Below are 27,211 nucleotides of genomic sequence, written 5' to 3'. Positions count from 1 at the left end.
CCGTCTCCCACGCAATTCTATTGCAGCGTTTGGTTGAGGCTGGTGTCGATCACGTGGCACTTGAATGGTTTCGATCGTTCTTATCTGGTCGGACTTTTAGGGTCGTCACCCCTCCTTACCAGTCTGAGCCCCATTCCATCATACAGGGTGTTCCACAGGGGTCAGCTCTTAGCCCCACACTCTTTAATATCTATGTTCAGCCGCTTGCTGCTGTCATCAAGCGTTGTAATCTGACTATGGTGTCCTATGCTGATGACACGCAGCTAGCGGTTGCAATAAGTGGGGCATCTGACCTAGAGGCCACCAAGTTCTGTGAGGGAATCAGGTCAGTGGCCTGTTGGTTGACTGATAATTGCCTGCAACTAAACGCAAAGAAAACCGAAGTACTGATTGTTGGCAATCAGAGCTACGTATGGGTAGATCGTTGGTGGCCATCCGAGATTGGTCCCACCCCCCTTCCTGTCACTGAGGTAAAGAATCTAGGCATTTAGCTAGATTCCAAACTTAGTTTTGTCTCCCATACCAAAAAATCTGCCGCCATTTGCTTCGGGATTCTCCGTAGGCTCAGACCTATCCTCAAATTTTTCGATGCTCCAACCAGACAGCTTATTGTACAAGCTACCATTCTGTCTCGGTTGGATTATGCGAGCTCCCTTTTGCTTGGAGCCAATCAGGCCGAACTTTGTAGACTCCAACGAGTTCAAAATGCTGCAGCCAGGGCTCTTGTTGGTCTGCCTAGATTTTGTTCGGCAAAAAAATCTATTTTTAGACTTCATTGGCTCCCTGTCTCCCAGAGGATCAAGTTTAAGTCTCTTTGCCTCTCGTTTAAAATTTTGAAACATTCTTCCCCCCAGATTTTGGAACATCTTATTTCACCATATGTACCACCGCGGTCCTTAAGATCTTCAGGTTTACATCTGGTTACAGCTCCACGCTTTAAAAGGGTTAGGGCCGGTGGCCGCTCTTTCAGTGTGCTCGCTGCCAAGCTGTGGAACTCACTTCCTGCCCATATTCGCGCCATTGATGAACTTCTGACTTTCAGGAAAGCCGTTAAGACCCTTTTGTTCTCTTCGGGTGCTTAGCTTTGATCTGGCTTTTCTTGTATTGCTTATGTGCCGGTTCCTTGTTTAAGAAGCGCCGGGACGCCCCTTTGCTGGGGCAGCTGTGCGCTATATAAATCCGGGTAACATAACATAACAACATAACATCTCTCTTGATTAAGGCCTCCTACATAATTAAAAACAGGGACAGAATTGCCAAGTTAGAAAAGAAAACTGCAGATTTTACAGAAAATCCTATTGGCACTTGCAGAATCTCAAAACACGAACAAATGACTGATTTTTTCCATCTAGACTGAATGCGAGACCTATGGAATTGTAATTGTAATTGCATTTATATAGCGCTTCCTAACACTGACAAGGGGTCAAAGCGCTTTTCGGCGCGTAGCACGCTACTCCGGAACCCAAAAAGGAATAGTGGTGAGTTAGTCTACGGAAATATGAAAATTATTTCAGCAGTGGTGCAACAGGCTTTAAATAAGCAAGAAGTCCTGATTGGGCTATGACGTAGGTAGGGTCACTGTAGCAATCCTGGAAACGGGGGACCACATTATGCTGCAGCGCTGACTAAATTATACAGCAAGGAAAGGCAAATCAAGTGGCATCATGTTTTTTTTTTGTTTGTTTTTTAATAACGTGGATCTAGTTGATCCAGGAGCCTTTTTTGTTCAAATCTGTGAATTGTGGACAAAATGGTGGATTATGTGGCAAGTGCAGTAAATCCATAAGTACCTGCAGATAACACCACAGGACCAGAATCACATCATACCAGTCATCATACCAGGCGGTATCTTGACATCACATAGGTACGAGAAGGATGCTCTATCAAGGGTTCCTTTTCTTTTTCACTGATTGGCTGCCCACCATGAGAGTCAGTGGCTAAAGTGGTGAGGGAGATACCAGCGATTATTTTGGATGGGTTGGGATGGGAGGAACATTTCTATCTGTCCTGGGAGCGTGGGGGTTGGAGGAAGGACTTCAGCCTCTACCTGAACCCATCCTTCAGGCTGCAGCCTGCATCCCATCTTACCAATATCTTTTTTTATTCTCTACAATATTTATAGGGAGGGCTTTGAATGATTAGCCTCTTTCAGCCTTTGGAATGAGACATTGTCAATCACTTCATGGCTCAGCCCAGTGGAGTATTCATCGCTCACTTAGGGGTCCATTAGGATGGAGGGCGGATGTCCTCCGCCAGTCGGGTGGTAGCAACTGCCAGACCGGCGGCAGACAGCCGCCCGCCATCAAAGCCCTGAACACCGCCGGTCCGATAAGCATTGCGGTCGTGACCGCAGAGGTGTGATTTCCCGCCCGCCACTTTTCCGCCGGTTGCAGTCTGCCCGCTTGCCTGGCGTGCGGGAGCTGGACCGCTACAATTGTGGCGGATCAGGGCCAAGCACCGCCAGCACGATTATGATGCCGGCGGTAGCCAGCTTTCCGTGGCGTTGGAACCGCCATGGAAAGGCATGTGGAGAATGTCTCCGGGGGTTCATTGCGGACCCCCAGTGTGTTGGGGGGTGTGGGTGCACTGGGGGGTACCCATGGTACCCCCTACATGTCCCTGTACCAGGTGGCAGGCACCGTGCAGTGCCTGCAACACAGTGCAGGGACATGCAGGACATGCTTGTTTGGACATCGCGGCGGTGCTGCTGGCAGCACCGCCCGCCACAATGTTAACTGCCGCTATCCGACCGCCGCGGTCGGATTTCCACTGCAGAGCATAATAATTGGACAGACGGTTTTCCCATGGTCCTGGTGGGCGGTGTTTTCCCGCTAGCATGGCGGTCGGGGTACTTTTCCGCCCGTCATCCTAATGAACCTCATAATGTTAGTGGTTGTCTTGAAGTATCCTTCCACCTCCGCTCCAGTGTTTACAAAGAACTGCATGAGGGACTTCTTTAGAACTATATCCCTCTCTGTCTGATCCTGCTGTCTTCCTCCGGCGTGCCTCCCTCTAGTTTGCTAATGCTGCATGCCTTTAAACCCAGAACTGTTGGTTTTGCTAATGCTTAGTTTTCCAGCCAGTATATAGTTTTCACTCACAGTAATAAAGCGTCAAGTGGTTAATGGCGGGAAAGAGGAAGGGAGTTATGTGCTCATATTAATCCCTCACAGCTCCGCCTCCCTCCAAACAAGAATTAAAAGTAAAGCTTAGTAGTGCAATAGCCATGCTACCTTGCCTGCATACCCGGTATGTATGGCTTTGTAGTTAAACGCTTTCCGCTGACATCGGCAGTGACCTGCAGTGCATGAGCTCTGGAAAAACCAGCTTAGCCTTGCATGGGTCAGTAAACTGGATAATACTTGTTCTTTACAGGACAGTACAGTTGCAACAATGCCACCTTTTCTTGTTCAGTACTGTATTCTTGGGCGTGCGTCCTTTCTGCTCACGCTATCCTGAGTGTTGGTCTCTGAGGCTCTAAAGTGTTTAGTAAACATGCAGGGAGGGAGTGCGACCTTGGCCTTGTGCGCCTGCTGGGCGTCCTGCCGGTGTAACCATATCAGGTCACCAGGATACATCAGGTTTCTGGTTCACTGGCAGCTCCTAGAAACTGACAACAAACCAACAGACCTGGGTTTGTTCTTCGAGACAGCTGTGATGTCTTTAAAATGTTTGTTTTAGAGGAGAGTGCACTGGGCCACAGATAGATATATAGATAGATAGATAGATAGATAGATAGATAGATAGATAGATAGATAGATAGATAGATAGATAGATAGATAGATAGATGGATGGATGGATGGATGGATGGATGGATGGATGGATGGATGGATGGATGGATGGATGGATGGATGGATGGATGGATGGATGGATGGATGGATGGATGGATGGATGGATGGATGGATGGATGGATGGATGGATGGATGGATGGATGCTAACGTCTTAATGATACTGAGATTCAGTAAAATGACATGCTCTGTGACACAGAAAAGGAACAGACACAGCACTCTGTCATGCACATTTATAGCACCATACGATATTCATAACCTCTATACCCACTGCGTAGACGATGAGGCGCCATCGCATACCGCACAAACTCAAAGCCGTCCTCTGCATCCATGCACATTTATATGTCCATGTACCTCTCAGACATGCCATGAGTCTATATGTTTTCCTAAAATGCTTAGATATGAGTGTGTGTTGAGAAGGGAAGCTCGCTTCCTGGTGCAGTTAACTGATCCATATAGCTCCAGCAGGATATGTAATTTAACTAAATCTAATTACTTCATCACACGTAGTCTGGGTTCAGCTGGATTGACCCTTGGCCAGTGTGACTCCTGTTCATCATAAAAACTGGGCGCACTTAATGCATGAATATATTAAAGGTGTGAGGAAACTGCAAACGTGAAGCCAGAGCTGTGGGCGACGAGCTCGAGACTTCTGTGGCTAGAATCTTGCACGTGAAGCCTTGAGCTTATTTCCATCTCTGCATGATAACTGACTTCCTCACGCAATGGAGGACATTTCCTTTTGCTTTTTCACTTTTTAATTAGACATCAAAAGTTAGTTTGCCTGGCGCATGTGTCAGCGACTTTCTGTAGGTTTGAAACCGATGGATCATACTCACTTTAATTTGTACTGATTTTAGAATGCAAAAAGTTTTCAATTTAAATGCCAGCAGCACAGCTTCAATTTAACTGGCTGTTATTCAATATAATCTTTCATCTCTATAAGGGAAGGCGACGTGTGGTGTCTGTTTTTTTTCCTGTGTCATCGTCCAACACGGTGTGGCAGTCAACATCTGTGGTGGTTGGGCCCTGGGGACGGGCGGGGCAGGGCAAATGGAGGTGGGACAGAGGCCCCACCTGCTCTTCCTACCCCTCCCCCCGCCCCTAGTGGCCCTAGTGGCAGACATTGCAGCAATTAACTGTACCAGGGGTGCATTCTTCACTCACACAAACAGAACAGGTACTGCATAGACAGCAGCAGAAGAATATACAGTCACATACATGCCAAACAGATACAGCATAAGAAGCAGCAGTGCAAGCTTCCATCACACACAACAGGTACAGTGTGACCTAATGCAGTAGAAAATCTACTCACACACAGAAAAAGTTCATCATATCACGTACAAAAGACACAACTACTCTCTATAGAAGGGAAACACTTGATGCATAATTTTGGCATGGTCCTTTGGTAATCCAACTCAGTAGATCAATGCATTTTCAGCAGGTCATATTTAAAAATCCAGGAGACCCGATAATGCCTTTTACCTTTTCGAGCAAACTAAGGGTCAGTTGTACGAAATTCTTATTTTGCATTTCCTAAATAGCAATTCTGTATGAATCGCTATTTAGGAAATGCAAAATGATAGGTACAAAATTTGTGATTTCCTAATAGTGATTTCTACAGAGGGGCCGATTCCGATGGCCGGTCGGACAGCTGTCCGTAGCCTTACCCTGCGACCGACAGGTACCCGGAGCCGGTCCGTCCTGTAGAGTAAGTACGTTGCGCATAACTGCCAAAAACACGACCGACACGTAGGCTGTGAATCAAGCCCCATTCTCCGTCCGCGCTGTAACTCCCAAAGAGGAACCGTGTCGCCTGGAAGCAGTATCCATAGCAGTTTCCGGCATGACAATTACGATGCGTACTTCCTACGCGCCGGACGGGTCATCACGTACGGCACGTCACAGCATCCGGAAAACAAGCATATCAGCTACGATTCGTGCCACAAATCAATACACGGCTATGAGACGGAACAGCTTGCAGCGGGTACGAGAGGGAGCAACAAGTAGCGTGTATGACACAAACACATCATGAATCCCATCGCGCAGGTCATACCAGTACTCTAAATCTATGACCGGATCAGGGACCGACGGCGCAGACGGTAAGTCAGACACCTACCACATAAACACATACCCGCAAAATGGCACACACACACAGGGGATCCATATCCTGGCCACTAACAACAGCCCACCATAGGGGTTGCATGGCCAGCACCACTAACACCCCCACCCATAGGGGGCCTGTTGCCCATCACCCCTGCCACCCACACCCATAGTGCTTATGTTGCCCATCTCCCCTGCCACCCCCACTCACAGGGGACCTGTTGCTCATCACTACTGCCACCCCCACCCATAGGGACTATGTTGCCCATCACCCCTGCCACCCCCACTCACAGGACTTATGTTGCCCATCACCCCTGCCACCCCCACCCATAGGGACTATGTTGCCCATCACCCCTGCCACCCCCACTCACAGGGGACCTGTTGCACATCACCCCTGCCACCCACACCCACAGTGCTTATGTTGCCCATCACCCCTGCCACCCACACCCCTAGTGCTTATGTTGCCCATCACCCCTGCCACCCCCACTCCCAGGGCTTATGTTGCCCATCACCCCTGACACACCCACTCACAGGGTTTATGTTGCCCATCACCCCTGCCACCCCCACTCACAGGGGACCTGTTGCTCATCACTACTGCCACCCCCACCCATAGGGACTATGTTGCCCATCACCCCTGCCACCCCCACTCGCAGGGCTTATGTTGCCCATCACCCCTGCCACCCCCACCCATCGGGACTATGTTGCCTGTCACCCCTGCCACCCCCACCCCTAGTGCATATGTTGCCCATCACCCCTGCCACCCCCACTCACAGGGCTTATGTTGCCCATCCCCCCTGCCACCCCACTCACAGTGCTTATGTAGCCCATCACCCCTGCCACCCCCACTCACAGGGGACCTGTTGCTCATCACCCCTGCCACCCCCAGCCATAGGATGGGTGATGCGTAACACATCCAGCATACGCAAACATCAGGTATGTCCGCAAAATACATCCCCCATGACATCATGACAACAGTGTGTAGTCTGTGACAAATGCCCACAACAGTGATTATGGCTACGAGCATACAATGTAAGTAACAGCACATGTGTGACCAACACATGAGTGTGACATACACAAGGCAAGCATCACCATAGCACTGTGGCAACGTAAAAAGAACACCCCCTCACTGTGTAGAGCAGAAGTTAAGTGGGGGCTCACAAAATGCAGCAGATGTCGAGCATGTCGACCAAACCCCCCTCAACACAGTGACCAAAAGGTAAGCATCATCATGGTCAAAGCTGCAAATAACAAACAGCATGTATGATCCCTGCCCCTAACACATCAAACACTTCTGGGGCAAAATAGTGGTTGTGTCCCATACACACAGAGATGTGGTGAGGCTAACAGTGCTGTGAAAACATAACACTCTCGGCCATGTGCAGACAAACACCACACATGGGGGCTGACAATGCACACAGCGTACAATGACACAACAGCAGAAGTGAGCATCACCAAGCATGCACACATCTCGAAAATAGACACACCAATCAAAATAACATGTGTAGACTGTAGGTGTCAGCTCACAAACTCACATTCCATGCCAGCAATGGCACCCAACAACCAGGATGAATGTGTACAATGATGTGAAATGACTCACAGGGACAGCATGCAAAATCACAGAAACAGCATCCAGACCAAGGCCCACAACAGCAATACCAATGCACTGGTGCAGATGCACAAACATACAAACTCACACTGCACATCGGACACCACATGTGTGTGTGTGTGTCACAGTATCCACAGGCAACTACACAACACATGAGGGGGGCTGAACCACAGTGACACAGATGTGGACACAGTGCCATACAAAAGTAAACCATCATTGGGACACCCTCAGTGGGCAATCAGGCGTTGGGAGATGAGAGGAAGCACAACAGACTCATGTGACACAAGCTGGAATGAACACCAACTAACACAGCAAGAGACTGACACACAACACCACTACCCCCAGGGAACAGACAGTGGGGTGACACAAGCATGCATGACACCTCCACTGTGATGACAAAGGCAGATGTCGTGCAAATTGGAAACCCAGACATGTGTCCTGTGCCACAAACGTACATCACACATACACAAACACAAATCACTCAGCATGGCCCCTCATCCATGGACAAACGGGAGTTAGGGGACCATCCATGCAAACATTCACATCAGTCCACCATCAACACCACACACCTGAACTGCAACAATGTGTATCTGTGAAGTCCACATGGACAGGTGACATTGCACATGCACCCATGACAAACACAGGAATGTTGCCAGGAACTCAGGTGCACAACCACATCACACAAGGACTGTTTACAACCCTGGGGAATGACAGACAAATTGCACAGTATGCGGTACATAGCCATGACCTCAAAGGTCATGTAACCTTCAGAATCCCTGCCACAGTCCCAGGACTATGCAGATGCCAAGGAGGAACACAAGGCACCCATGCTGACACCTGCCAGCATCGCTGCCGTGAACCCGACAAGTGGGAGCAGTCACACACACACACAAATGTCTCAATCACTGAAAACTACCACCTAGGGACAGCTACATGATATTGCAAACAAACAAGTGCCTTGAGGAACCCTGGCTGTGTCCCATCTGTGTCTGACAACATCATCACCACTCAGAAATGACAAATCACAATGATGATACACCAATTAACAGTAGTGTGTCATGCACCCACACATCTGGTAGCCCATTGGAAAAGTAGTGGGATGAACCCAGTACCACTCAGAAAGCATCAACAACAGGAACATATCAAGGAAACCCTGTCTGTGTATGAACAGGGATGTGGACACACACATGCACATACAACACACACCATGGGCCCAGGCCATATCACTGGACAACACACTAACTTGAGGGGACACAACTCCTGTGGGAGCCTAGCTGTGCCAAACATATTCACCGCAAGTCCCACTCATGTCTGCAGAACACTTGGTCAGTCAGCCATCAGCTACCACACAATGAAGGCTCTGGTCACAACAGCCTGGGTATGGGAGTCTCCCCTAAGTTAGCTGCACATACCCAAAACATATGTCGAGCAAGTTGCACAGAGGACCCAGTTGCTCCTATTACAATGATGCCCACACCTGTAGGGCCTGTAGTGATGAGCACGAAGTATGTGGAAGTGACAATTAGGACAATGGTAAGCACATCATATGTGCAGGGGTGCAAGCCACAGATGTGACCATGCCAATGAAAAGCTCACAGAGAGATGTACACAAATAGTTGATCCAGACACACCCAGGTAGCTGCAAAGGATGACATGGATACCCACCAGAATAGGATACATATCTCATGGACCACAGGGAGTACCTCACATCAACACATCAGTATGCAACATTGTAAACCAAGCATTACAGGTGCAAGGGCATGTAAAACAACATCAACATGATGTGCAGCTAAATCAAGTTCACAGGGACAAAGAAAAAAGCTTTATTCCGCATATTAAAAGTGAAACGTCTGTTCCAACAAAAGGCCAATGGCCAGTCCATGTCCAAATGGCAAGGAGTGAACTAGAGTGACAAATTCAGTATATAAAATGCAAAACGTCTGTGCAGCCAAAAGGCCAATGACCAGTCCATGTCGAAATGCCAAGGAGTGAACTAGAGTGACAACTGTCACACCTTGCTTGCCTGCACTGCTAAGGACCGGGGTCATTCCCTCGGAGGGGCATACATGGGGGCAGGCCAGGCACCGCAGGGACAGGATCAGGGCGCAGCAGAAGGAGGCAGTGAAGAGGTGGGGGATGCAGGCGAGACAACTGCAATGGAGTTGACTGAAGTAGTGGGTGCTGTCACAAATGTGGGGCACAAATCAGATGGGGTGGGTGCCGGCACAACTCCAGTGGGCAGGTCAGATGGAGTGGATTGGCTCACCACTGCAGTGCCCAAGTCAGACGGGGTGGTCGTGGACTCCAAAGCAGTGCCTACATCCATGGGAGTGGAATGGGGGACAGGTGAGGTCGGCAGAGCGGGGGGGGGGGCACGGTCCCCACATCAGTGGCACCAACTGTCTGACCAGGTGTGGAGGAGCAAGTGCTAGTGGGGGATGGCCTTAGCATTTTGGGGGTGGTGTATCTGTGTGTGGGGGAACCCGGGGCAGGGAGTGGCGGGGGAACCTCTGGAGTGGTGGCCTGGGGGATGGAGGACGGAGACTTTGCCTTGGAGCTGCGTGGTGTCGGTGGGGTCTTGCTCTTCTTCGCCGGGGGGACTTGCGGGTGGGCGTCTCGGTCTGACTGTGCCTGGTGGAGGGTGTCTGGGTGTGAGGGGCACTCCCTTCTGTGTGTGGGGACTTCCTCTTCCCCTTGTAATCAGGATCTGCTGGGTCCGTGGGGAAGAGGCCAAGGTCACAGAGGAAGAGCTTCTGGGGGGATGGGGTTGCAGGTGAGGCAAGGGAAGGGGGCTGGGAGGGAGAGGTCTCGGAGGACTGTGGAGTGGTTGTGGATGACTGTGTGTGTGTCAGCAAACCAGCCCCTGTGAGTGTGGAATCAGTCCCCTGCTCTTGCTTGTGTGCACATCTAGCCCTTGGTTTGGAGGTTTCTGTGCTTGGGACAGGTAGGGTTCTAGGAATCGTGGGTGGTGCAGCGGTAGGAGGGGTGTGGGACTGTTGGAGGAGGGACACTGCTGCCGTCAGGGAGGAGGCCACGGACTGGTTGGTCCTCTGTAGGGCAGACATGCCTGAGGAAATGCCCTCCATGAATGACACCAGTTGTGTCAACAGACCTGTGTGTGCATGGAGGACCTTCAGCATCGATGTCTGCCCTACATGGATTTGTCGAAGTAAGTCCACAGACTCCTCACCCAGGGCAGCAGGGGACACAGGGGCAGGGGGTGCAGTGCCCGGCACAAAGGAGACATGCTCACGAACACGGGAGCCCACAGGGACCTCTGGGATGGAAGCCGATGGGAGGGGGGTGGTGGTGGTGGTGGCGGTGGCGGTGGCGGAGACAGCCTCACTAGCTGGGGTTTGGTGGCTGCTGACACCCGCCTCCACAGGGGAGTCATCCTCAGAGCTGCTGTGGCCTTCAGCTGGGGGGGATGGTGCTGACGACTCCTCTGTGTGGCTCAACTTGCCCTCCGTGCCACTGGGTCCACCTGACTCCTCTCCTTCTGTCCCTGTAAGGCTCTGTGGCTCCTCCTGGTCTGTGGAGCTGTCCCCTCCTGTGGCCGTGGATGTATCTGGATAGGAATAGGAAGTAACAGAACAACATCAGTCACCTGCACCAACTGCACACACCACAGTGAGTACATCACATCACAGGGCAAGCCCTGGCATCATCAGCTGAACACAGCTCAAAGTGCAAACACTGTTTAGGATGAGACAAATGTCATTCTCAACATCAACCATGGCACACATATCCCTCCTTGACTTTCACACATATGTCCGTTGCATGTTGGATGCTAACACACCAATGTGCCAACATGCACCACCCACACATTAGTTGTACATGCAAGTGAACATGTAGGAGTATGTCACTAGACACACAGCACATCTCTTGCGACTGACTCAGTACAGGTGTCCGGATGAAGGGATGGGCAGAGACTCATTTCACATGCTCGGGATGCATGCCAGCAACACACACTATGATGTACTCATGTCCTGATGGGCAAGGCCCCAATGGGGTGCATGGTGCACACTTGAACACAACGCAGGCTCACTCATAGCAAGTTCAATGCCATGGAACTGGGATGCCCTGAAAGTCAGTCAACACTGTCTCCTGTCACAGGGGCAGGGCATCCAGACAACAACAATATGCACTGACTCACAATCCTAGCTCAGGGTTAAATCTGACTCTGTAGATGACCAGCGCACTTGCCCATCCCATGCAAACAACATATTCAGGACCCAGAAGACCCCACATCATGCAAATCATTCATATGAGTCTCAGCAAACACAAATCCATGTACATTAACACATCACAGTCTGCCATGCATATAAACCAGCTGCATGAGGGACACAGTTGCATACACCATTGTGCGCTGTCAGATGATCACACACCTATATGTCACACAGGTCTTATCTCCCACAGTCACATTGCAGATGTCATGCTGACCCTCTGAATCATGGACACCCCAGTTGTACGTAGCAACAAGCCACACCCTAATGACACAGAGGCACACACCTGAGGGCACATGTCACTAAGCACAACCTGCAATTTCATACACAGGAGTGGGATTACAGAGTGTTTCTGAATGCCCTTGAGGGGGCATGACTGGCCAGGACTAAGTGAAACTGAAAATGCCCCGGACAGTAGTCAGGTGGCTAAGCAATTGTGACATACTTGATATACATACTCCTGATACCCAAAATCTGGAGTCCCCTGCTGCATGGGTTTGTTTGGAATACCCCAGACACATGTTGCGAGTCAGACCAGCAATTGGTACACATCTCAAGGGCACACACAGTTCACATGTCAGATCTCAGGCATTGTGTAAACAATTGAACCACCCATGAAACACACAACAGAGTCACGGGAACTGATGCTGACTGGTACCTGAAACATAGCTGACTGCAGAGACACAGTGCCCTAGTGACACAAGCAACAGACTGTAGGGGCCACACCTGTGGAACAGATGAGGAGGGTGCATCACACAGATGAGGGACCTGATTTTGGGACTACAAGAACTACGTAATGTGGAAGTGTGACCCAGACAAAAGACTACTATTTGCATGTCATACATAGTACACAGGTCAGGCATGGACTTACCCCCTTCCTGCTGCTGTCTGACCTTCAGCTGCCTATCCAGGTCCAGGAAGACCACTGCCAGTATCCTGTGCATGTGGGGAGTCAGGGTCCGGTGTCCGCTCCTCCTGCGTGGAGGTGACAGCTTCAGCTGGACTCTAGCTATCCTCCGGGTCCAACCCCGAAGGTCCTGCCACCTCTTCTGGCAGTTGCGGATGCGGCGCTTGTAGACCCCCACAGAATAAACATCCCGGGCGATGGTCAGCCAGATCTCCTGCTTCTGGTGGGCATCAACCTGTGAGGATGACAAAGTGAAAATTACATTAACACACATGCCCCAGATTTGTGCAGCACACAATTGGATATACATGTCATCATCACAAAGGGAAATAAATTACACAGTTAGTGCAACCATGGGGAATGAAAACTCACATGCATGTCTGACATGTTAACAATGCCTGGATAGTTTAAGCTTGCAATAATGCACTTTAGCAGCAGGAAAACTATTCTTTACATGTATCTACACACTTTGGGTGATGAAAGTAGTCAGTGAGAATGCTTGCCACTAGTGTACACACTGCTAGTACTGCTAGTCAGACAAAATGCATAATTAGGAAGGCAGTGGACAGCACACTCACCTGCTCCCCTGGTGTCCCATAGAGCTTTCTGTACTCTGGAAGGAGCCCATCCAGCAGGGCCTGTTTCTCCTCCTTAGTGAAGGCTGGGGCCCTCTCCAGTGTACGTGCCATAGCAGGAGCCAGAGGATGCAGAGACAGCAGCAGTGGTAGCAGGGATGTGGTCCAGTGGCAAGTGAGCTCGCTGGGGGCCAGCCAGCCTTATATCTGTGCTGCAGATGCAGGGCCCGATTCACAGAACTAACTTAAGACAAAATCCTAAACTTACTACTTTTGGTATTCACAGAACAGACTTAAGACAGACTTAAGACAGACTTAAGACAAACTTGAGACAAAATCCTAACTTAAGTCTGTCTTAAGTCTGTCTTAAGTTTGTCTTAAGACAAACTTAAGACAAAATCCTAACTTCTGTGAATACCAAAAGTAGTAAGTTTAGGATTTTGTCTTAAGTTAGTTCTGTGAATCGGGCCCGCAGACTCTGTGCCATGTGTCCCAAGTGATAGGTCTAACACGGTTGCATCCTATGAATCTGGCCAATCCATTCAAAAGTACGACTCGTACACGCCTTCCGCATCGTTCAAATATTCACCTTCATGGAACACTTGAAATTGCAACATTGTTGTAGGCATCCAACTGAATTTCCAGTGCACAACTCGTACAAGTTTTGAATCCGCATCCGTCTCCATGACAGTCCTGAGCTAATGGGTGCGCACGGCTCTTTCAACTGACTGTACAACGCGTATTTTGAATATACACATGCACCCGTCTCCATACGATTCAATGGCCAAGGCGTACGCCTGTCTCGGACCATGCCTGTCCGACGCGTATGCATGATAGTCACCCGCGTCGGACCTCATTGCATTCAATGACAAGGCGTACGCATGGCTCGGTCATGAGCCGTGCAATGCGTATGCATTGTCACCCGCGTCGGACCTCATTGCATTCAATGACAAGGCGTACGCACGGCTCGGTCATGACCCGTGCAATGCGTACGCATTGTCACCAGTGTCGGACCTCATTGCATTCAATGACAAGGCGTACGCATGGCTCGGTCATGACCTGTGCAATGCGTACACATTGTCACCCGCGTCGGACCTCATTGCATTCAATGACAAGGCGTACGCACGGCTCGGTCATGACCCGTGCAATGCGTACGCATTGTCACCAGTATCGGACCTCATTGCATTCAATGACAAGGCGTATGCACGGCTCGGTCATGACCCGTGCAATGCGTACACATTGTCACCCGCGTCGGACCTCATTAGTGTGACTATTAGACGGATACAACACACATATACTGGCCATGGACACCTGCACACATCTGCCACACTGTAGCATTGGCCACACAGTGTCCCATGGCATGTGAGGCTGCATTCCCTGGGTGTTTGAGGGGGCCACAGTAGTTTTTTTGTCTGACACTTTGTGCAGCCACTCCCAGGCTGTGATCTTGTACATGGGGGGAGAGTCCTTTGTGTGTTGTGCACATTAGCACTGTGATGTGCAATTGGACAGTAATGGGCATGAGTGAAGGCCACAGTGTCAGGTTGGAGATGTTTGGGGCATGTCACATACACCCTGAGTCCTGGGGGTGATGGCATGTATGTCACAGTGAGACCTGTAGCCCCAATACTGATGTGCACCCACAGTCTGTGTGCATGTTGTGTCTCAGATGTGTCTGATCACATGTTACCAATGGGTGACAGTCTCCACATCCATGTGGTATATGCATCAACCTTGATGGGGTATGTGTCTAAGAGACGTACATGTAGGGCCGGTATGAACAACAGTGGCCACTACCTGTGGGACTTACGCTTGCCTTGTGGTGTGTACGTGCTACACCATGTCCATTGCTTTGTTGATGTGGAATACAGGGAGCCTGGGTTTCTGCATGGCAAAGATCTGTGATGCCTGGGAGACATGAGTCCTCATTTGTCACTGGGGTGGTTTTTTTTAACGTTGCAGCAGCACATAGGTTGGGTGACACAGCCAGATGATTAGCCCATTGCACTACATGGGACTCATGTGGACATGTGGAATTGAGATGTGAGGTGGTGGTCTTGTAGGTGACATATGTGTCCATGCCCAACAGCACACACCTCAGTACATTGTGCAATGTCATGAACTAGCATGTGATAGTGATCGTGGTCCTGGCCACATGGGTGGATGTACTGACAATCTTCCTTTGTGCATCTCTGTACTGCAGGGCACCAGCTGTCCATCGTCCGTTCCCAGACCTTGCAACCATGCAGGAACACAACAGCATCAGACGGTACCGCTTCACCAGGCCACTGATTGAGGAGTTGGTGGAGCAGTTGGCGCCACAATTACTACCTGGCCGGACATACCCTACAGCACTGACCCCAGAGGTGAAGGTGATGGCAGCCCTGCACTTCTTTGCTACTGGTACCTTCCAGTACACTGTGGCTACTGCTGGTGGTATGTCGCAAACGATGTTTAGTCGGGTGCTACACGATGTCTTGGAGGGGATGTTGCAATTCCTCGACCTGTATATCAAGTTCCCGAGCCAAGATGAACTCCCTGAAATTAAGGATGCCTTTTATACACTGGGGAGGATGCTGAATGTCATTGGATCCATTGACGGGGCACATGTTGCCCTGATACCACCACAGGCACATGAGCAGGCATACCAGAACAGGAAGCACTACCATTCGATCAATGCTCTGGTGGTCTTTCTTGCTGACATGTTGATCACACATGTGTGTGCACGGTTCCCTGGTTCGGCGCACGATGTCTACATTATGAGGAGTAGTCACATTGCAACGCTGATGTCACAGGTGCCAGCTCAGCGTGCCTGGCTTGTCGGTGTGTACTGACTGTTTCTCATTGTGTGTGTTTGTCAGTGTTGTAAACCGCACTCCTACAAAACTCAGCTACTTGTTCATTTTTGTGTGTGTAGGTAACTCTTGATACCCCAACATGCCGTGGTTGCTGACACCCCTCAGGAACCCTGTGACACCAGCCGAGCTGCGCTACAATGAGGCACATGGTCGGAGCAGGAGGGTGATTGAGCGGACATTCGGCCTCCTGAAAAGTCGCTTTTGCTGCCTGGACAAGACCGGAGGGGCCCTCCCATATGAGCCTGCAAAGGTGTGCAAAATAATACTGGTCTGCTGCATGCTACACAACATGGTGGTGCGAAAGGAGGTGCCTCTCATCCAGGATGAGGATGACGACGACCAACGCCCAGCACCTGTGGAGGATCCCGGCCTGGGCCAAGATGCCAGTGATGATGAAGATGATGGTGACGGCCGCTCCCAGCTCATCAACAACTTCTTCACCTGAATGTGAGTTTCCAGTGTTGTTATGTGAATGTATGGTGGTAGCCTGGAATGTGTTGAGCCAGCTCTGTTGCTGTCTGAGTATGTCTGTGTTCCACTTGACTGGATGGGTGCTGTGATGTGTCCATTCAGGTGGTGTGTACTCCACAATAGGGTAGTACTGCTAACTAGTGTTTGTGTAGGTGTTTTGCAACATGTTTTGTGCATGTGTATTGCATTTCTCTCCTGTTCGTCTGTGCTTTTGACTGTATCTTGTCTGTCCTTCCCAGGGTACTTTGCCTGTTGTGTGGTCAACACTGACCCCCAACACCCAGAAGCCAACACCAGCGTGGAAGTTGACAATTCCCATCAACTGATGTACCACACATCCCTGGACTTCCATTCTCCAACACATTGTGAGCGTGTGTCCACTGTTACGTAGAATTACCGTGCAACTAGTGTGGAATAAACGTGTTGCTGATGTGTAATGAACCTGTGCTACGCTTTGTTATGTGCGTTGTCTGTCTTCCCACATCTGAGTGACATCTGCTTACCTCACCTGTGGACTTGTTACCACTGACTGTGCTTGGTGTTGTGTCTGTGCATGCCAATGTGTTTCAGGTCAACATCATTGTGTGTGATGAGTAACATGGCCATGGTGAGTATGTTTTGTGTTGCCATAGTGGTGTGTCTCCCTCACATGTGTCACATGCCCGTGACTCACCTTACGTTGGTCACATTGTTGCAGCATTTGGCATGCACTGTGTTGTGTAGCAGATTGACTTCGACCTGAACATGACGAGTTGGAATCACAACAGGGCAAGTATGGTGTACTGATGAGTTTATTTACAAACATGTGTGAGTGAAGTGCACAGGATGGTGGGTGCTGTACAGTGGTTTGGGAATCCAAAGTTCACATTGGAGTTGGAAGTGCTGGTAGATGAAATGTCCAGAGTAAAGTCCACAGTCGTCTGCTACATTGGCCCAACATGAACCCTCCATGTCATGTGGGCGAGTTGTGTGCGATTGGACAAGGTGAACAGGTTGCGCACAAAGAACATTGTCAAGAACAGGTTTAGAGGCCCTGGGGGATGTGCTGGGAAATCTGCCTCTCACATGTCCTTCTTCGGACGACCCCTCTTCTTCCGGGGGGGGGTGGGATCCTCATGTGCAGGCCTCTGCGGTGCAGGGGACTCTCCGCCAGAGTCCTCCTCCCTCCCTGTGGCGCTGGCAGATGGTGTTGCGACAGATGTTGTGGGCACACAGGGGGGTGTGGACAGGTTGGTGTTGATCTGGCGGAGGCATTGTAGTATGTCCCGATGCACCGCAGTAAGGGCATCCCACTTTGCCTCCATGCGGGCATGGTGGGTGACCTGCTCCTGTTGCATGTCCTTGAGGATCCCCACTACCTTGCCAAATCTTACAGTGCTATCCTGGTACTCATCTAAGATGCGTGCCAGTTGGGGGTCATCTTGCCCCTCTGCAAGGCGTGCCCTGTGCCTCCCACCCCTCGCAGCACCCCTCTCCACCCGGGCAGGACCAGCGGCGGTACGCACAGGTGACACTGGGACCCCTTGGGTGGTGTTGCTGGTGGTGTTGGCTGTAGCTTCTGCGGGGTCCTGTGTCCCTGTGCTGTGGGTGTTGATTGTCCTTGGTCTGTCCCTGTTGTTGGGGTGCCCTGTAGGTGTCCGGATGCTGGAGGCGTGGGTACAGGGGGGGCAGATGTTGCTGCTGCTGGTGCTGCATGATGGCTCACACCGGAGGGGCCAGGTTGGTCGTCATCATCCGAAGAAGACAGTGAGAGAGTCAGACCAGAGAGCTCAGTGTCCACCAGAGTCTGGGACTGGGTATCCTCGTCATTTGGCGCTGGGTGCCCAGCATGACCTGTGTTTGGAAGAGACACACAATGTGATTTATGTTTCTACATGCATCGTTGGTTCACAAACATGAGATTTTCTACTTTTCAAACAGATTCCTGCCTGTACACTGCTTTTTCCTAGCTTGTCACAGACAGAGTTTGATCTTGCTGTTGGCTATTTGCCAGCATGGCCTTGTGCTCCCCACAACAGAGCCCAGTGTCAGACATCTTGTCAGTCCCTTTCCACTCCCTGTGAGGCGAGTATGGTTCAGGTTGATCTTTCTGGGCCATGTGGGTGGGTGTAGGTTGTCTGTGACTGCGAGTCCCATAATACTCTTGGCTACACCCCGCTTCCCAGCATAGCCATGCTTCATCCCTCTTGACTCTGCTTCCCCGTGAGGGGGTGTGACATCAATGGCAAGATGGCTGACTGTGAAATCCTGGTGTTTGTTTGGCTACCAGTCCCAGCATGGCCTTGTGCTCCCCACAACAGAGCCCAGTATCAGACATCTTGTCAGTCCCTTCCCACTCCCTGTGAGGCGAGTATGGTTCAGGTTGATCTTTCTGGGCCATGTGGGTGGGTGTAGGTTGTCTGTGACTGCGAGTCCCATCATACTCTTGGCTACACCCCCCTTCCCAGCATACCCACGCTTCCTCCCTCTTGACTCTGCTTCCCTGTGAGGGGTGTGACATCAATGGCAAGATGGCTGACTGTGAAATCCTGGTGTTTGTTTGGCTACAAGTCCCAAGTGAGCCCCTGTGCTTCACACAGCAGCACCCAGTACGGGGTATCTTTTGCTGATATTTCAATGAGGTGTGTGTCAATGCATTGTACCCGGTGAGTTGTGTGGAGTTTGTGTTGGGGGGGTGTCTCCCCATGCTGATTAGTATGGTCAGGGCTGACAGTCCTCCTTCCCATCATGAAACGTGCTTCCATTGTAGGGCGTGCAAATTGTCTTTCAGGATGTCAGTCAGTGGTGTCCTGCTTCTGATTTGCACACACGCCCTTGCAGGGCCTTGTGCTCCCCACAGCAGGAGTCAGTGTCAGCCATCTTGTCAGTCATTTTCCACTCCCTGTGATGTGGACATGTTTCAGAGGGGTCTTGATGGGCCAATCAGGAGGGGGAGAATTATCTGTGACTACAGGCCCCATCATGCTTTTGGCTACACTCTCTTCACCTGCATCCCCACTATTCCTTCCTGACAGTCAGCTGCACTGTGAGGTGGTGTGTTTGTGGTGGCAAACTGTCTGACTGGGTGTATTTGACCTAGTGCCACTGGCTTGCTTTATTTGTTTGTAGGTTGGGGCATGTCATGACACAGTCCGCAGTCACTATGAGATGGCAGGTATTGTGTTTGTGTGACTGGCATACACATCTTGGGTTGATTATCTATTGGTTAGTGTAGCTTTGCTTGGGGTGCATGGTTTCACTGTCCCCTTGCCACACAATCTTGGGTATGTTGTTTGTGTACTCACCAGTCTCTGGGATGTGTGTTAGGCCATGGACGCTCTCTGGTGGTAGGATGTCCCGCACCTTCTCCTCCCAGGTCCTGAAGTAGACTGGTTTGGCAGGAGGGCCACCGCCGGTGCGCTGACTCAAGGCGTGATCTTTCTCAATGAGTTTCTTGACCCTCCTGCGCACGTCATACCACCGGTTCTGCATATCATCCTTTGTGCGCAACGTTGGTGCTTGTGCGCTCACCTTGTCCACAATCCTCGCCCACATCTTGTTTTTCTGTGAGATGGGGGTCCTTTGAACCAATGTACCAAACAAATGTGGCTCTACTCTGATGATCTCGTCTACCAGCACTTCTAACTCACTATCTGTGAACTTTGGATTCTTCTTTGGAGGCATGGTGATGAGTGGTGGTGGTGGGGAATGTGTGTGTGAGGGTGCAAGTGATGTTGGGTTGGTGTTGGTTTTGCTGTGTGTATGTGTGTGTGCTTTTGTATGAGGTGCTGATGGTGTGTGTGTGTGAGTTGTGTGATGTGTGAGTTGTGAGTGTGTCTGTGGTTGCTGTGTACTGGTGTTTGCTGCTGGCTGTGTCTCCTGTTTGCAAGAGATGATGGTAGTGATTGTAGTCCTTTATATAGTTGGAGTTGTGGGTGTGTCTTTATCCAATAAATTATTTTAGGGTATTTATTGGCTTAGTCATTGCTTGTTTGGTCCTTTTTTTGTGTTTTTTCCTTTGTGTTTTGTAGGCATGTAGATGGAAACGGACGCTGCTGTTGTCTCGTGCGGGCTTCTCCGCCTCATTCATGCGGCCTGTCTTCTGTGTTTGGTAGGCGTCGTTCGCGGCGGTCTCTATTGCTTGTGTGCCGGGTTGTCTGTGCGTGTCGGTCGTGCGGCTTGGTCTCCGTGCGAGTCAGTCTAGTTTTACACGCATTGCATCATACTGTGCTAATCGTGCATCGCGGGTACGGGTCGGTCGGGTTCATTCCGGGTTAGTGTCGGTCGGTTCAGAGAAAATCACGGTATGTTTTCCCGGCCGGATCACTATTTTCCCTCCGGCTCGGTCGTACGGCTTGTATTCCGTACGTGTCGGTTGTAATTCACTCGCGTTGTATCGTACTGCACGGGTCGTACGGCGCTGGTCCGTGTCAGTCGGTATTCGGTCCGGGTCCGTGTCGGTCGGTTCATTTTGCGGCCGGAATCGGAATCAACCCCAGAGTAGGAATCACCTTTAGGAAATTGCAAATGAAAAATGCTATTGCATTCCCGCTTATGGGCCAAAAAGGAAATGTTTTGCATTTCCTAAATTGCGATTTCCCTATAGGGGCATATGTGCGCTTCATGCCACATTATAAAAAGCATTTTTAATTTTGCACATGGCTAGCATTGACTTTGAGTCATTTAGGAAGTTCTTTGCACATATGCTTTAGGTATCGCAAATAGGTATCCTTACTTGCGTTATCTAAATCGCGGTCACAATTTCTACCAGGTAGAAATCGCAAATTGCAACCGTTTTTTTACCTCTGTACATAGGAAAAGGTTGTTTTGCATTTCTTAACGGGCCGAAATTTCGATCTGGAAGAATCTCATTGTAAATTCAGCGCTAATTTCCAATCCCTGGGCAAATAGGAGTTTACACAGGAATCAAATTTATTAGTTGTACAATATTTATCACACCCTCACAGTTTCCCCCTGCTAGATTCTGACCGGACAGACCTATACAATTTATCAGCAGAAAAGACATGGCAAACAATGTAAAACGTTCAATTCAGTGAGTTAACAAATGAAAATAGCTATTTCTATGTGCTACACCTGATAAGTACCTCGTCATAGGGTAACGGACCTTACAAACTATTTTGGGCCTGGATCTCAGACCAACAACTAATGGCGTTCACTCTACCAGACCGGATGTCTTCTCCCCTTCATCATTCTCTGCTCTGCTTACTGCAACAACCTTAAGACTGTGATGCAGCGCAAGGGGCAAAATTTTCTTATTCTCCCTATGTCACAGATTCGTAATCACAACTCATCCATACTCTCATTCATTGGTCGGGCCCATAACACCAACACGCACTCGTCATTCAATAAATCTCACTCGAATCCGTACACAGGAGAAAAGCGCTGGACATCTGGGTACCTTATTACCTATCAGGATACATTTTCTTTACTTTATATACATTTTATACATATGCACCTACAAAATCCTGACCTTAACATCAAGGCACTCCACCACTTGGTCGATGGACCAATTAGTTAGACTGGTTGATGGTGAATTAGAACCAGCTAAAATACAATGAAAGCCTAGGAAACATTTGGTATTTTCTGTAATTAATTAAAGAACCACAAACTCATTTCTTATTATTTCAACTTAGTTTATCTAATAATAATTTCTCTGCGTTGGCATTTATGCACTACAGCTCATAATATAAATTCAGTTTTATTTAAAAGAGAAATCAGACATTTAGTAAATAAGCATGAATTTAGAAAACGCAGTTAATTAATTACCAATTAGCAAGCGTCGACGAGTAAACAGAGAATTATCCGCATTCTCTGGTACAATTCCCAGTATAGGCTGTCTGACCCACAGCAAAAGATCAGACCATCAGACAGAATACAGGATGCACTGCAAACTTCTCTCCCAAAAGCCAAAGAAACCCAAGGCAAATCATTTAAAATCGCCACCAGCTCAATGCAGACCCAACGCCATGAAAGATCAACCCGATGACCACCCCCTTTGGCGGATGAGGGCTTTATATACCCTTTTTTCCTCTTACTTCATATTAACTTGCAACATTTTAGGGGTAGAGAAATGTTCTGATTGGACAGTTCAGGGTTATCTGTAAGTTTTCCAAAAGTTTCCCAGGGTAAACTGGCTCTTCATGAAGATTTGGCATAGGAAGGCGCAAATTTCATAAGGTTCATTTAGCTCCCATGCGAGAGCAGCGAATGTAACAGTTTGAGGAAAAGAAGTCATCTCTCCCCAGGTTCTGTATTGCCTTTCCGCTGTTCCCACACCGTCGTCAGTTGGCAGGCAAACAAGTCCCTATTCTTGACAGGGACACGGTGTCATAGATTCGGGTCATTTGGAGATGTCCAGAGCCATCCGATTCTGTGCAGAAATCATTGCGCTCACATGGTGGCATCCGCTTCAGAGACCTCCATCTTGGGTACTGAGGCCTAGTAGGCCAGAATGCCAACTTAAGCAAAAACAAACATAACAGTAATTAAAATATAGAAATGAAGATTCTAATGTTTAAATCCACACTAATCCCAATGTATATTAGTATTTCCCTAGCTGTAACAACATTTAAAGCAATAATACTCACCATTTTATAGTTTTGAAAGCACAAACAATCACAAAGCAACATAAAGAATGCAATTTTCTATTTCACCGCAATCTAAGGTTAGTTTGCGTACCATAATTAATTAATTAATATACTGAAAACTGTTTGGAATTAATTTAACAGGTGATGTTATTGTGTGTTTTTTCATTAATATTGTTTCCACTGGGGCCATTTTCTCCTGTACCGCATATTACCCAGGTCCTAGTGATTTGTCTGGGTCAACCCCTTTATCCTGTAACTTTTCACATTAGAAAGCAGCTCCCTTAAAGTTACGCTCCAGGAGCAACAGCCATTTGATCTTGATTGCTATATACTGTGACTGTTACTCTTCAGATACTTGGCGGTGAAGAGTTGTGTCTTAGGCGTCTTTCTAAGCTTGAGAAATAGTCGTGTCTGTCTCTGGAAGCCATAGGTGATTCCCACAGTTAGCACCAAGAAATCTAGAGGTACAGAGGACCGGCCTGTAGGTCTACGTGCTTGAGTGGGTGCACAAAGATCCAGAAGATGCTACAGGCAGGACTGACCAGGGTTGGAATAGTCTATTGGTATCAGGCAGCGACATCTGACCTGGACATTTTGTTCCAGTGGGATGCGTTGAAGCCATCTGTAAGCATCCATTACCTGATAGACTTCCTAAGCTGATAGAGAAGGCAAACAGCTGCATTTTGCACCCTTTGGAGTATCAGTACATTGACTGTAATCAATCCCAGACAACGTCAGTTACAAAATCTTGTGCTTGAGATCACACAGGTAGTAACAATCGATGACTTGCTCTCTGCATAGAGATACGGCATAGCATATCTCAACAGACAAACGGCCTTGTTTGGCTTGTGGTGGAGTACCCTGTCCACCAAACACCCAGTGTACCCACTCTCTGATAGTCCTCATTTACGTGCGGCCCTTAGAGGATGCGAAAACTATCAATAATTAACTCCTATTGCAAGCTTAGCCCTTTAAAATGGGGTATAACAAGCAGATGTCAGCAATTTGCACACCCGATTCTGCATGGACCAGTATTTACTGAGCCTTTCCCCCCAGGGAAATTCAGCAGGCTTTGCCTGCCAAAATGTATCTGTGGAAAATTGCTAAGGACGTGGTAATCACACAAAAGTGCTACAATCCTAAAGCCATTGATTTGGTTTCATTGATCCATTTCTGCATTCAAAAACGCTTTTTCATGCCAGCCCACCTGAGTACCTTCTTGAGAGAGACCAGAATACACCCATGAAAGTTATTACCCATGCCTGTCACAAAACCCAATGCTCACTGCTACGGCTAAGCTCATTGCCTCACTAAGTTGGACAGAAGTTGTGAGGATAAAAAGGTAAACAGATGATATGAGCTCCGGGAACTGACATATTTTTGTAATGTTTGGCTTTTGTGGAAGGGCCAAAAAGTGTGTCACTTTAATTCCCAGTCTGTAGAAGAATGTTCAGTAACTGTCACCTGTGTCTGAGCCTGACAGTAGTACTGAATCCCTCTATCTGTCTCTGCTTTTCAGTCGGTAATTGGGAAGACGTTGCCATTGATTTACTTGGCTTTAGTACCACAGTTCAGTACTCACCAGTGGTCACAGATGGGTATGACAGATTCCCAGAGAGTGTGCCAGTGCCCAGAACTGCTGCAGAGGTTCTGGCACTTGCCAAAAATCACATTCTCTCAACATATGGCGTTCATGTGATTGGACACTGGACCCATGGTTTTGCTGAATACACGGACTTCCATGGACCTCTAAGACCAGAAGATCACTCCAACATGGCCTCAGGTGAATGGCATAGATGAGGTGTTTATGGCCAGGCTGGAAAAAGCTGTGCAAATTGCAAAATCGATAAAGAAGACCATTTTGTGTGTCTGTGTCAAACATTGAGAAACTTTCATGACACTCTGTATAGTACACCTTTTACTTCCTCAGTCAAACGGGTGTTTGAGAGAAAGATAATACCATGAATTGCACAGAACTCATATCCAAACCTTCAAGGTCATACTGAAGTATGGCAGAGAGACACCCAGAGGGAAAGGTGCAAGAGGAGAAGAGTCAGGCCATCTAGTCTCAGTCAAGTTGACACGATTCTGGCTAATTCCAAACAATCATTAACGATAATGGGGAAACCCAGTAACCCTCAGAACCTGGGTGTGATAGTATATGCAGAAACAATGGTTCTGTCGGAGTATAAACGAACAAACTTAATAGGTGCTGAATACACTTTTGATTATCAAGGACACACACAAACCCAAAGAAACAGGACAGAATCCAAGTCACTTGATAGAATGATATTAATTGATGTATCGAGAGCACCAAAATATTTACAGGGTAAACCAACCAAAAAACACATTTATAGTGAAACAATTAGTGAAACAGTGATACTTTGCACAAAACACATCACATATAACGAATATGTACAATGGACAATACATAAAAATAATCAACAAACAAGGTCCTATTTACAATACATAAGCCACTTAAGGGTTCAAATTTCCTTGTTGTCTAAGTGGATTTGCATGTGACGCATAGGACATGTAACGTCGACGTTTCGACCCGAAGATAATTGTGCCAATTAATACGCATCAAGGTGGGTCTTCATCAGGACAAACGAGGTTGGGGACCTGTAAACGCAAGAAGTATGGTGTCAGGGCAGTGTGTGCGTTACATGTAACGGAAATAATTAATTTCCCAATTACGATCACTTAGCTCACCTGGGGAACCTACTTAGTTATGAGGAAAATGATTCCTGTTGTCGCTAATGCAGATGGCCAACATCAAATGTGGAAATGATATTTAATTCCTGCAAGAGATTGGAGAGGAGGGACTATTGTAAAGTCTAGACAGGCTGCGTTGGAAATAATTAAAACATACCTGTTTGTACACGAGAAGAACGTACCTCTGGGACGGGGATATTTGATTTGGAAGGGAGAGTGGTGCTGTCTCTACAATCGCCACGTACTGTAACAATAAAGGATAGAGGCGTGTCTGAGAAATGGAACAAGGTAATAATCCAGAAACATTGAAAGTCGTTTAACTGAGGAGGAGGACAATTAAACCTTAACAACACCAAGTACATCAAGCATAATATCACCAAAGAAGAAAGGTCTGCATTGTCTACATTAAACAACAACAGGTCGATTGTCATCAAGCCTGCAGACAAGGGTGGAGCGGTTGTCGTACAAGATACTGAAGATTACATAAAAGAGATCAATTCTCAACTTAGTTGTCCCGACAGTTACAGAAAGATCTCATATGATCCTACCAGGGAGATTGCAAAGCTCATCCGTGATCTTACAACTTACGGTGTTGAACAGGGATTCCTCGCGGAATCTGAGAGCAAATTCCTCAATAAAACTGATCCAAGGATTCCCACCATATACACCATTCCTAAAGTCCACAAAAACCTATCAAAACCCCCCGGAAGACCTATTGTGTCTGGCTGTGGCTCCATCCTGGAACCCCTGAACCAATACCTTGATAGTTTTTTACAACCGTTTGTTTTGGAAACAAGGTCTTTCATTAGGGACACCATGCATACCATCCAAATTTTTGAAGGCCAACCATTTGACTGTTCCTTACAACTGTTTGCAACTCTGGATGTATGCTCACTGTACACCAGCATACCACAACATGAGGCCATAGAAGTTATGAGTAACGTATTGGATTCACGTCCAAGACCACACTGGGTTCCAACAGACTTCCTTGTAAAACTACTTCACATTGCAATGGAAAAAAACTACTTTATCTTCTACAACGAGTTCTATCTTCAATGTAGAGGAGTAGCCATGGGGGCCGGATTCGCGCCGAGCTTAGCGAATCTTTATATGGATCATTTTGAGGACAGCACCATCTACTCGGCTTTGAATCCTTTCATTGACAACATCACGGCGTGGAAGAGATATATAGACGACGTCCTCATGCTATGGACTGGGACAGAAGATCAACTAATAGCCTTTGCAGCTTGGTTGAACTCACGAAATCAAAACATTCAATTCACCATGTCATACAACAGTGAATCAATACCTTTTTTAGATTTGACTTTGCAAGCAGAAGATGGTAGCATTTTGATGTCTCTATACAAGAAGCCTA

The sequence above is a fragment of the Triturus cristatus genome, chromosome 3_2, assembly GCF_964204655.1.
Source record: "Triturus cristatus chromosome 3_2, aTriCri1.1, whole genome shotgun sequence".
Lineage (NCBI taxonomy): Eukaryota > Metazoa > Chordata > Amphibia > Caudata > Salamandridae > Triturus > Triturus cristatus.
The sequence above is the reverse complement of the archived record's forward strand: the minus strand, read 5'-3'. Positions refer to the sequence as shown.